Below are 12,131 nucleotides of genomic sequence, written 5' to 3'. Positions count from 1 at the left end.
GGTAGGCATGCCTTTTATTTCTGTTAAAATAGGAGATCATCGTTATCATGGCTTGTGTGATATGGGTGCTAGTTCTAGTGCAATACCTATTGATTTATATAGAGAAATTATGCATGATATTGCACCTGCTGAGTTAGAAGATATTGATGTCACAATTAAACTTGCCAATATAGATACTATTTCACCAATGGGAATTGTTAGAGATGTTGAAGTCTTGTGTGGGAAAACTAAATATCCTGCTGATTTTCTTGTTCTTGGCTCCCCACAAGATAGCTTTTGTCCCATTATTTTTGGTAGACCCTTCTTGAACACAGTTAATGCTAAGATAGATTGCAAAAAGGTTGTTGTTACTATTGGTTTAGGTGATATGGGGCCCACGAGGCAGGGGGGCGTGCCCTAGGGGGGCGCGCCCCCACCCTCGTGACCGCCTCTTTTGTTCCTTGGAGCAGGGTCCAAGTCTCCTGGATCACATTCAGTGAGAAAATCACGTTCCCGAAGATTTTATTCCGTTTGGACTCCGTTTGATATTCCGTTTCTTCGAAACACTGAAATAGGCAAAAACAGCAATTCTGGTCTGGGCCTCCGGTTAATAGGTTAGTCCCAAAAATAATATAAAAGTGGAAAATAAAGCCCAATATAGTCCAAAATAGTAGATAATATAGCATGGAGCAATCAAAAATTATAGATACGTTGGAGACGTATCAGTCAACACAAAATATATTTGGAGGAAGATGCCAAACCAGTTCGTGATCATCAACGACAGCTGAATCCTAAGATGAAGGAAGTGGTAAGAAAGGAAATACTAAAGCTTCTTGAGGCAGGTATAATTTATCCCGTTGCTGATAGTCAGTGGGTAAGTCCTTTCCATTGTGTCCCTAAGAAGGGAGGTATTACTGTCGTTCCTAATGATAAAGATGAGTTGATCCCGCAAAGAATTATTACAGGTTATAGGATGGTAATTGATTTCCTCAAATTAAATAAAGCTACTAAAAAAGATCATTACCCCTTACCTTTTATCGATCAAATGCTAGAAAGATTATCCAAACATACACATTTTTGCTTTCTAGATGGTTATTCTGGTTTCTCTCAAATACCTGTATCAGCCAATGATCAATCAAAGACTACTTGACTTGCCCTTTTGGTACTTTTGATTATAGATGTATGCCTTTTGGTTTATGTAATGCACCTGCTACCTTTCAAAGATGCATGATGGCTATATTGTCTGACTTTTGTGAAAAGATTTGTGAGGTTTTCATGGACGATTTTTTCGTCTATGGATCCTCTTTTGATGATTGCTTAAGCAACCTTGACCGAGTTTTGCAGAGATGTGAATAAACTAATCTTGTCTTGATTTGGGAAAAGTGCCACTTTATGGTTAATGAAGGTATTGTCTTGGGGCATAAAATTTCTGAAAGAGGTATTGAGGTTGATAAAGCCAAGGTTGATGCTATTGAAAAGATGCCATGTCCCAAGGACATCAAAGGTATAAGAAGTTTCCTTGTCCATGCCGGTTTTTATAGGAGGTTCATTAAGGACTTCTAAAAAATTTCTCGGCCTCTGACTAATTTATTACAAAAAGATATACCATTTGTTTTTTATGATGATTGTGTAGAAGCATTTGAAATACTTAAGAAAGCATTGATCTCTGCACCTATTGTTCAACCACCTGATTGCAATTTACCCTTTGAAATTATGTGTCATGCCAGTGATTATGCTGTAGGTGCTGTTCTAGGACAAAGAGTTGATAAGAAATTAAATGTTATTCAATATGCTAGTAAAACTCTAGACAATGCTCAGAGAAATTATGCTACTATTGAAAAGGAATTCCTAGAAGTTGTATTTTCTTGTGATAAGTTTAGACCATATATTGTTGATTCTAAAGTAACTATTCACACGGATCATGCTGCTATGAAATACCTTATGGAAAAGAAAGATGCTAAACCTAGACTTATTAGATGGATTCTCTTGCTACAAGAATTTGATTTGCATATTATTGATAGAAAGGGAGCTGAGAACCCCGTTGCAGACAACTTGTCTAGGTTAGAAAATGTTCTTGATGACCCACTACCTATTGATGATAGCTTTCCTGATGAACAATTAAATGTCATAAATACTTCTCACACTGCTCCATGGTATGCTGATTATGCTAATTATATTGTTGCTAAATTTATACCACCTAGTTTCACATACCAGCAAAAGAAAAAGTTTTTCTATGATTTGAGGCATTACTTTTGGGATGACCCACATCTTTATAAAGAAGGAGTAGATGGTGTTATTAGACGTTGTGTACCTGAGCATGAACAGGAACAGATCCTACGCAAGTGTCACTCTGAAGCTTATGGAGGACACCACGCTGGAGATAGAACTGCACATAAGGTATTGCAATCCGGTTTTTATTAGCCTACTCTCTTTAAGGATGCCCGTAAGTTTGTTTTATCTTGTGATGAATGTCAAAGAATTGGTAATATTAGTAGACGTTAAGAAATGCCTATGAATTATTCACTTATTATTGAACCCTTTGATGTTTGGGGCTTTGATTATATGGGACCTTTTCCAGCCTCTAATGGATATACACATATTTTAGTTGCCGTTGATTATGTTACTAAGTGGGTAGAAGCTATTCCAACTAGTAGTGCTGATCATAACACCGCTATTAAGATGCTTAAAGAAGTTATTTTTCCGAGGTTTGGAGTCCCTAGATATTTAATGACTGATGGTGGTTCACATTTTATTCATGGTGCTTTCCGTAAAGTGCTTGCTAAGTATGATGTTAATCATAGAATTGCATCTCCTTATCACCCCCAGTCTAGTGGTCAAGTAGAATTGAGCAACAGAGAGCTCAAATTAATTTTGCAAAAGACTGTTAATAGATCTAGAAAGAATTGGTCCAAGAAACCGGATGATGCATTATGGGCCTATAGAACTGCATATAAAAATCCTATGGGCATGTCTCCATATAAAATGGTTTATGGAAAAGCATGTCACTTACCTCTCAAACTAGAGCATAAGGCTTATTGGGATATTAAAGAGCTCAATTATGATTTCAAACTTGCCGGTGAGAAAAGGTTATTTGATAGTAGCTCACTTGATGAATGGAGAACCCAAGCCTATGAGAATGCCAAATTGTTTAAAGAAAAAGTTAAAAGATGGCATGACAAAAGAATACAAAAGCGTGAGTTTAATGTAGGTGATTATGTACTGCTATACAACTCTCATTTAAGTTTTTTTGCAGGAAAACTCCTCTCTAAATGGGAGGGTCCTTACGTTATCGAGAAGGTCTATCGTTCCGGTGCCATAAAAATCAACAACTTCGAAGGCACAAATCCGAAGGTGGTGAACGGTCAAAGAATTAAACATTATATCTCAGGTAATCCTATAAATGTTGAAACCAATGTTATTGAAACCGTAACCCCGGAGGAATACATAAGGGACACTTTCCGGAACGTTTCAGACTCCAAAAAGGAATAGGTATGTGGTACGGCAAGTAAACCGACTCCAAAACAGTTCTAATGGCAATTTTCTTCTGTTTTGGAATATTTAGAAAAATAGAAAAATAAGAAGCAGTTCGGGAAGGACACTAGGGCTCCATGAGGGTGGAGGGCATGCCCTCCCCCTGGGCGCGCCCCCTACCTCGTGGGCACCTCGTGTGCTCTCCAGACTCCGTTTGCTTACACGACACGTATTTTGGTCGGTAAGAATTCATTATATAACCTCCCGAAGGTTTTTACCACAATATCACACAAAATCTCCTGTCTTTGTTTCGAGCTATTTTTTTGACAGATCTAGGTCGTCATGTCGTCTTCAAGTGCCCCCAAGGACCAGTTCTTCGAGAAGGTCATCAACCCCTACCTCGCGGAAGTGCTGCAACACCCTCAAACCATTGAGATGCGTGAGGGGTTGTTGCACATCCGCGATGTTGAGGGACCAAGGAAGACCGGAAGCACGGAGGCAAGGCTCGAGGCATTGGAGCAAGAAGTTTTCATGTGTCAGGAGATGGTGGAGCGTGGACTCGATTCCAATCACATTATGATCACGGAGTTCACCAATAACCACAAGCTAGACGTCAAGGACATTGGGGAGGCCATCTTCAAGCTTCATGAGAAAATCAAGCACCTCCAAGCCCAGATCTATGACCTGCAAAATCAAAACTGTGAGTATGAATATAGATTCAAGAGGATGAGTTTGGCTGAAGATTTGAGGTTTCAGGAGACTCGATCATCCTTCTATGATGGTGAGCCTATGCCTTGGAAGAAGGACGACAAGCCTACGTCATCAACAAAACCACAACCTTCTTCACCAACAAAGGAGACATAATCACATGGGTATGGGCACTCCCCTTGGCAACTGCCAAGCTTGGGGGAGTGCCCCGGTATCGTATCACCATCACTTCTATCTTTACCGTTTTCTTAGTTCGATCCTTTTGATAATATCTTGATCTAGTAGAATAAAGTTTTAGTGTGATCTAGTTGTGAGTTTTGCTTTATGATCTTCCTATGTAGTCGAGTCCGTGTTCTATATATAATAAAGATTTGTGTTGAGTCAAGGGCTTGATTATCTTGCTATGATCTTGAGGGAATAAAATAAAAGACAAGGAATAAAAGAAATAAAGAGATCATATGGATCTTATGGAGAGTAATGAGCTCACATATAAAGAGTATGATGAATAAAAGTTGTTGAGAGTTGACAAACATAGTTTTGGTCATCATTCCAAGTAATAGTAAGTAATAAAGAAAGAGAGCTTCACATATAAATATACTATCTTGGACATATTTTATGATTGTGAGCACTCATTAAAGTATGATATGCTAAAGAGTTGACGTTGGACAAGGAAGACAACGTAATGGGTTATGTTTGCTTACATGTGAGATAAATTATATTGTCATGGATCATCCAACATGTTGAGCTTGCCTTTCCCTCTCATGCTAGCCAAGTTCTTTGCACTAAGTAGAAATACTACTTGTGCTTCCAAATACCCTTAAACACAGTTTTGCCATGAGAGTCCACCATACCTACCTATGGATTGAGTACGATCCTTCAAGTAAGTTGTCATCGGTGCATGCAATTAAAATTGCCTTCTAAATATGTATGACTTATTAATGTGGAGAAAATAAGCTTTATCGTTTTTCTTAGTTTGATCTTATTAGTAGTATCTTGATCTAGTAGAATAAAAGTTTATGGCATGATCTAGTTTTGAGTTTTGCTTTATGATCCTTCTGTGTAATCGAGTCCGTGAGCTATATATAATAAATATTAGTGTTGATTCAAGGGCTTGATTATTTTGCCATGATCTTGAGGTAATAAAAGAAAAGAGAAAGAATAAAAAGGAAATAAAAGAGATCATATGGATCTTATGGAGAGTAATGAGCTCACATAGAAAGAGTATGATGAATAAAAGTTGTTGAGAGTTGACAAACATAGTTTTGGTCATCGTTGCAATTAATAGGAAGTAATAAAGAAAGAGAGGTCTTCACATATAAATATACTATCTTGGACATATGATTGTGAGCACTCATTAAAATATGACATGCTAGAGAGTTGACGTTGGACAAGGAAGACAACGTAATGGGTTATCTTTTCTTACATCTGAGATAAATTATATTGTCATGGATCATCCAACATGGTTGAGCTTGCCTTTCCCTCTCATGCTAGCCAATTCTTTGCACCAAGTAGAGATACTACTTGTGCTTCCAAATATCCATAAACCCAGTTTTGCCATGAGAGTCCACCATACCTACCTATGGATTGAGTAAGATCCTCCAAGTAAGTTGTCATCGGTGCAAGCAATAAAAATTGCTCTCTAAATATGTATGACTTATTAGTGTGGGAGAAAATAAGCTTCATACGATCGTGTGATATGGAAAAAATAAAAGCGACAGACTGCATAATAAAGGTCCATATCACAAGTGGCAATATAAAGTGACATTCTTTCGCATTAAGATTTTGTGCATCCAACCATAAAAGCGCATGACAACCTCTACTTCCCTCTGCGAAGGGCCTATCTTTTACTTTTATCTCCTACCTTACATAAGAGTCATGGTGATCTTCACCTTTCCTTTTACATTTTATCTTTTGGCAAGCACAATATGTTGGAAAGATCTTGGTATATATGGCTAATTGGATGTGAGTTTTCAAGAACTATTATTGTTGACATTACCCTTGAGGTAAAACGTTGGCAGGCAAAACTATAAGCCCCTATCTTTCTCTGTGTCCGATTAAAACTCCATACCCATAAGTATTGCGTGAGTGTTAGCAATGGTGAAAGACTATATGATAGTTGAGTATGTGGACTTGCTGAAAAGCTATTATATATTGACTCTTTCCTATGTTATGATAAATTGCAATTGCTTCAATGACTGAGATTATAGTTTGTTAGTTTTCAATGAAGTTTATGATTCATACTTGAAATTGTGATTGAATTGTTACCCTAGCATAAGAGATCATATGACAAGAATTATATAAGTTACTGTTCTAAGAATGATCATGATGCCCTCATGTCCGTATTTTATTTTTATCGACACCTCTATCTCTAAACATGTGGACATATTTTTCGATTTCGGCTTTCGCTTGAGGACAAACGAGGTCTAAGCTTGGGGGAGTTGATACGTCCATTTTGCATCATGCTTTTATATCTATATTTATTGCATGATGGGCTGTTATTGCACATTATGTCACAATACTTATGCCTATTCTCTCTTATTTTACAAGGTTTACATAAAGAGGGAGAATGCTGGCAGCTGGGATTCTGGGTTGGAAAAGGAGCAAATATTAGAGACCTATTCTGCACAGCTCCAAAAGTCCTGAAACTTCACGAAAGTCATTTTCAGAATATATAATAAATAATGAGCGCAAGAAGTTCCAGAGGGGGGCCACACCCTGCCCACGAGGGTGGGGGGCGCACCCTACCCCCTGGGCACGCCCCTACCTCGTGGGCCCCCTGGTGGCCCTCCGATGCCCATCTTCTGCTATATGGAGTCTTTAGATGAGGAAAAAAATCATAAGCCATCTTTCCGGACGAGACTCCGTCGCCACGAGGCGGAACCTTGGCGGAACCAATCTAGGGCTCTAGCGGAGTCATTCTGCCGGGGAAACTTCCCTCCGGGAGGGGGAAATCATCACCATCGTCATCACCAACGATCCTCTCATCGGGAGGGGGTTAATGTCCATCAACATCTTCACCAGCACCATCTCCTCTCAAACCCTAGTTCATCTCTTGTATCCAATTCTTGTCTCCAAGTCTGAGATTGGTACCTGTGGGTTGCTAGTAGTGTTAATTACTCCTTGTAGTTGATGCTAGTTGGTTTATTTGGTGGAAGATCATATGTTCAGATCCTTTATGCATATTAATAACCCTCCGATTATGAACATGAATATGCTTTGTGAGTAGTTACGTTTGTTCCTGAGGACATGGGAGAAGTCTTGCTATTAGTAGTCATGTGAATTTGGTATTCGTTCGATATTTTGATGAGATGTATGTGGTCTCTCCTCTAGTGGTGTTATGTGAACGTCGACTACATGACACTTCACCATTATTTGGGCCTAGAGGAAGGCATTGGGAAGTAATAAGTAGATGATGGGTTGCTAGAGTGACAAAAGCTTAAACCCTAGTTTATGCGTTGCTTCGTAAGGGGCTGATTTGGATCCGCATGTTTCATGCTATGGTTAGGTGGATTTTTGCAATAGAGGTTAATCATAAGTGGGATGCTTGTCCAAGTAAGGACAGTACCCAAGCACCAGTCCACCCACATACCAAATTATCAAAGTACCGAACGCGAATCATATGAACGTGATGAAAACTAGCTTGACGATATTCCCATGTGTCCTCAGGAGCGCTTTACATCATATAAGAGTTTGTCCAGACTTGTCCTTTGCTACAAAAGGATTGGGCCACCTTGCTGCATTTTATTTACTTTTGTTACTTGTTGCTCGTTACCAATTATCTTATCACAAAACTATCTGTTACCTATTATTCGAGTGCTTGCAGAGAATACCTTGCTAAAAACCGCTTATCATTTCCTTCTGCTCCTCGTTGGGTTTGACACTCTTACTTATCGAAAGGACTACGATAGATCCCCTATACTTATGGGTCATCAGTTGTTCACCCGGAGGAGGAAGAGAAGAAGAACCCGAAGAAGAACCCGCGTTTGGTGCCCCCCGATCTATCTAGCTTGCTATATATCTATCGTATTAGTTTTTTTAAGTTGTAATCGTTATGCTACTATTATTAAGTTGTATTAGTATTTTAAGTTGTAAGGCTATCGTGGAGTTGTAAGCCTATTGTGGAACTATGGGTTGCAATCATTATGCTTCTATATAATCGTTATGCTACTATATATATTATGTGTTTCATGCTATTATTTGTAGATTGCTATGGGTTGTTCTTGCTATTATTTTTGTATTGCTATGGGTTGCTACGGGCCCGGGTTGCTACACCCCAATCACCACACACACCATCTTCAAAATATTGGCCAAACCATGGACATGCAACTAGGAGCCCCATGCAAACCCACTATGGACATGCAACTAGGAAAGGCAAACTAATTTACTTCATGCAAGCATGCAACTCATTTAGTTCATGGAACCGTAGACATGCATTAAAACAAGTAACATTTAATTTTAGTGCATCAAAAAACGATCCATCACAAAATTTAGTGCAAGAAAAAGGCTAAAGTAAAAACAAGTAACATTTTATTTGCCGAAGTTAGAGGTGGGCTGGTGCCCCTACGCGGGTGGGATGGTCTCTATTTGGGCATGGTTATTTTCTCACAGCCCAACACGAGCCTAGTTTTGTTTTTACTAGAAACTGAATTTGGGTGTGTACTCTGTTAACTGAAGAACAAAAACAGAGGAAATGGAGCATGAACACTGAATAGGGCCCCTGAGAATATCATTACAATAATTCAAGCAAGTTTTGCTTCACACAAATTCAAATTCATCTAACAAATGATCCCTGGCTAAATCAAACTACTGGGCACTACTAGCTATAGACACAATAACTGAAATTAGGGAACCCCTGAAACTAGCTGACACACTAACTGAAACTCTAACAAATTCTAGCGATTGATGAACATCAAGTAAAATAAACCCATAGCAATGACACAACAATAAAATGCTCCATCCATCATATTTGCTTGCTGCTTCAAATCGATCATATGCTTTAGTTGCTTGCCCATTTTGTTCAATTCACACTTCAGTTATGCATTGTGCATCATCGGATCAGCTATGTCCGCCAAATTGGGGGCTTGTTCCACGGCAAGCCGCCCCCCAAAACTGAGCTCTTGGGTTGGGGCTGATGCCTCCAATTTCAACCTTTCAACATAGTCATCGAGCCACTCAAAATGCCCACATTTCTTCAGAACCTGAAAAACAGGGGGCTGGCGGCGCATGAATCCTAGATCCGCCACCCAGATCCACCGCCCTAATTCGAGGAAAAAAGAAAGAAATCGGGAGAAATTAGACCATACGATTGGTCAAGAACACATATCTAACCTGCCCCGGCTGTGGCTTGCTCAAGAATTTCACAAACTCGTGCCCATGGTTGCCATTTTCTTCCCTCACACAAGTCAAACGCTTCAGAGGCTCCATGCGCGGGCAATCGGGGCATCTTGTCAACGGCAGTGGACCGTACTGCGTCCATGATTGGCGGGAGGCCGAAGTCGAGCTAGACATCACTCGCCGGCGGCGCGCTTCGTTGTCGGAGCAGAGGAAGAAGAAGGTGGGAAAGAGGCAGGGCAAGCAATGGAGGGGGGCCTGGCTCGGGCTCGTCGCTGGCTCGGGTCGGGGCACGCTGATGAGCACGGGCATGCTTATATGGATAAGTTGTGGGTACCACCCGCATGCGAGTAACTAGTGGGTCCCGCATGTCATAACTCAAATCGCTAACCCCTCGTGTTTTTCATTTCATGGTTAAACAGAGCCATGTCGCATTGGAGCTATCGTTGGCTTCGAATACGTCGCACCACAACCATTCATTCGAACTACATCGCACTCCTTCCAATTCGCATGAAAAACGTCGCACAGGAGCTATTGGCCCCTATGAGATTACCTCCCCGTCCCTCCACGTGTAGCGGTACGCGAACCTGCGCCGGAATGCCATTACCTCTTGGCCGCCCTCGCTGCCGTAGTACGCCTTCTCCTGGCCGTACTACTCCCAGCACCCACCCGCACCCAGCGTCGGGCACGTCTCGCCGGCGGGCTTTGCCGCGAAGAAGAAGCCCCATACCTTGCCGTAATCCCTCCTGTGGTTTTCCCGGAAGGAGAGCGCGCATGGGCGCAAGGACAAGACGTCCACACCCTCCGTGATGACGCTGGGGAGGAAGAAGTCGCCGAGCCCCGCCCTGGGCATGAGGTAGTAGCCGACGAGCTCATGGCTGGTGGGTTGGAACACGTAGCCAGCTGCTGCCAGATTAGCCATCGCCGACCGATGCCGAAGTTGTAGCTTAGCTAGGAGGGGTAGGTTCTGTGGGCGACGCAAAATGTTGGGTGGATCAGATAGTTCGATTATGCCATGGGAGAACTCAGATCCGGGGGCCCTGCTGCTCCTCCTCCTTTTGTAGATGGGACGACATCATGGCAGTTAGCAAGGAAGGTTCCAGAAGCAAGTACAGATGGCACACCAGATAGGGGGTGTCAAATTGGGCCGCATGTGCTCAATTCAAACAAAATTTGATGGCCCCTTGATCAAGAGTGTCCAATCTGAGAGGGTGATCTAGGCTGCGGAACACCTTAGCATTTCCCGAGTCCCAAAATTTCCAAAGAATCGGGAGAGGCACGCCTCTGGCTAAATGGAGTTTTTAAGGTTGCTTTCCAAAGCAAGGAGGCGGCAGAAGGGTAAGTTGTTGCAAATCTGCATGGCTTTCGGACAGTTGATGAAGAGGTGATTTGTGTTTTTGGAAGGAAAGAGTACCTTACACCGGCGGCGGCTTACGAGTGGTGATTGTCAAACATATTTTCGTTGATTTAAGTTGTCCTCCAACAATAACCGAGCAACAAATATTGACTATATTTGAAGCACCACAACGCTAGATGAGCTCGGCATGATCACAATCCACATTTTTATCCCATATGAGACCATACATGCTAATTCTAAAGAGACAAAAAAACCTAATGGAATGATTCACCTTCGATATGCATGCATCTATTCCACAAAGCGATGATTTCGCCGCTCTAAATGTTACTTCTACTGGTAAGAGAGGGAGGGTGATCCCGCAGCATTCCCTAAGTCCCAAATTCAGATAATTGAGAGAGGCACCTCGGACTAAATGAAGTTTTTGAGCTTGCTTTTGGCGTAGCAACAACCCATAAGCCTTGGAAGCAAGTAGGCGTGGGTTGTTGCCAAATCCGCATGGGTTTCGGATAATTGATGAAGAGTTTATGTGTCTTTGGATGGAACGGGGTACCTTGTATGGGCGGCGGGTGGGGAGAGGTGCTTGTCGAACATACTTGCCTTGGTTTAATCTTTCCTCAAACAATAACGAAACAGGGTCATTGATCAAGAGTGTCAAATCTGAAAATAGGGTCAGACTGAATGTCCTTTTTCAGTTTCGTCTCGGCTTTGTTTCACAACCATGCTTGGCCCAAAACAACTAGCATCGGATCAGAGTCCACAAAATATCTCTAATATAAATATACGAGAGGGAGGGTGATGTAGGCTTCGAAACACCTTAGCATTCTTGAGTCTCAAAATTTCCAAGTAATTGAGAGAGGCACGCCTCTGGCTAAATGTAGTTTTTGAGGTTGCTTTTGACATAGCACCCCTCCCCCTCCCGAAGCAAGTAGGCAGCATAAGAGTAAGTTGTTGCCAAATTCGCGTGGCTTTCGGACAGTTGTTGAAGAGGTGATTTGTGTTTTCGGAAGGAACGAAGTACCTTACATGGGCGGTGGCTTACAAGAGGTGACTGTCAAACATATGTTAGTTGATTTAATTTGTCGCCGAACAATAATCAAGCAACAAATATTGACTATATTTGGAGCACGACAACGCTAGATGAGCTCGGCATGAAGACACTCCACATTTTTATCCAATATGAGACCATACATGCTAATTTTAAAGAGATAAAAAAATAGCAGAACAATTCACCATCGATATGCGTGCATCCATCCGACAATGCAATCATGTCGGCGCTCTAAATGTT

General features: G+C 41.4%; 1 pseudogene; it reads right to left on the bottom strand.

Moving 5' to 3' along the window:
• Positions 1-10,411, bottom strand: part of LOC125537271 — a 28,429-nt pseudogene extending 18,018 nt beyond the window's left edge.
• Positions 10,412-12,131: the final 1,720 nt, after the last annotated feature.

The sequence above is a fragment of the Triticum urartu genome, chromosome 2, assembly GCF_003073215.2.
Source record: "Triticum urartu cultivar G1812 chromosome 2, Tu2.1, whole genome shotgun sequence".
In the NCBI taxonomy this organism is placed as follows: domain Eukaryota; kingdom Viridiplantae; phylum Streptophyta; class Magnoliopsida; order Poales; family Poaceae; genus Triticum; species Triticum urartu.
Note: the sequence above shows the minus strand (reverse complement) of the source record. Positions and strands in the feature narration are given on the sequence as shown.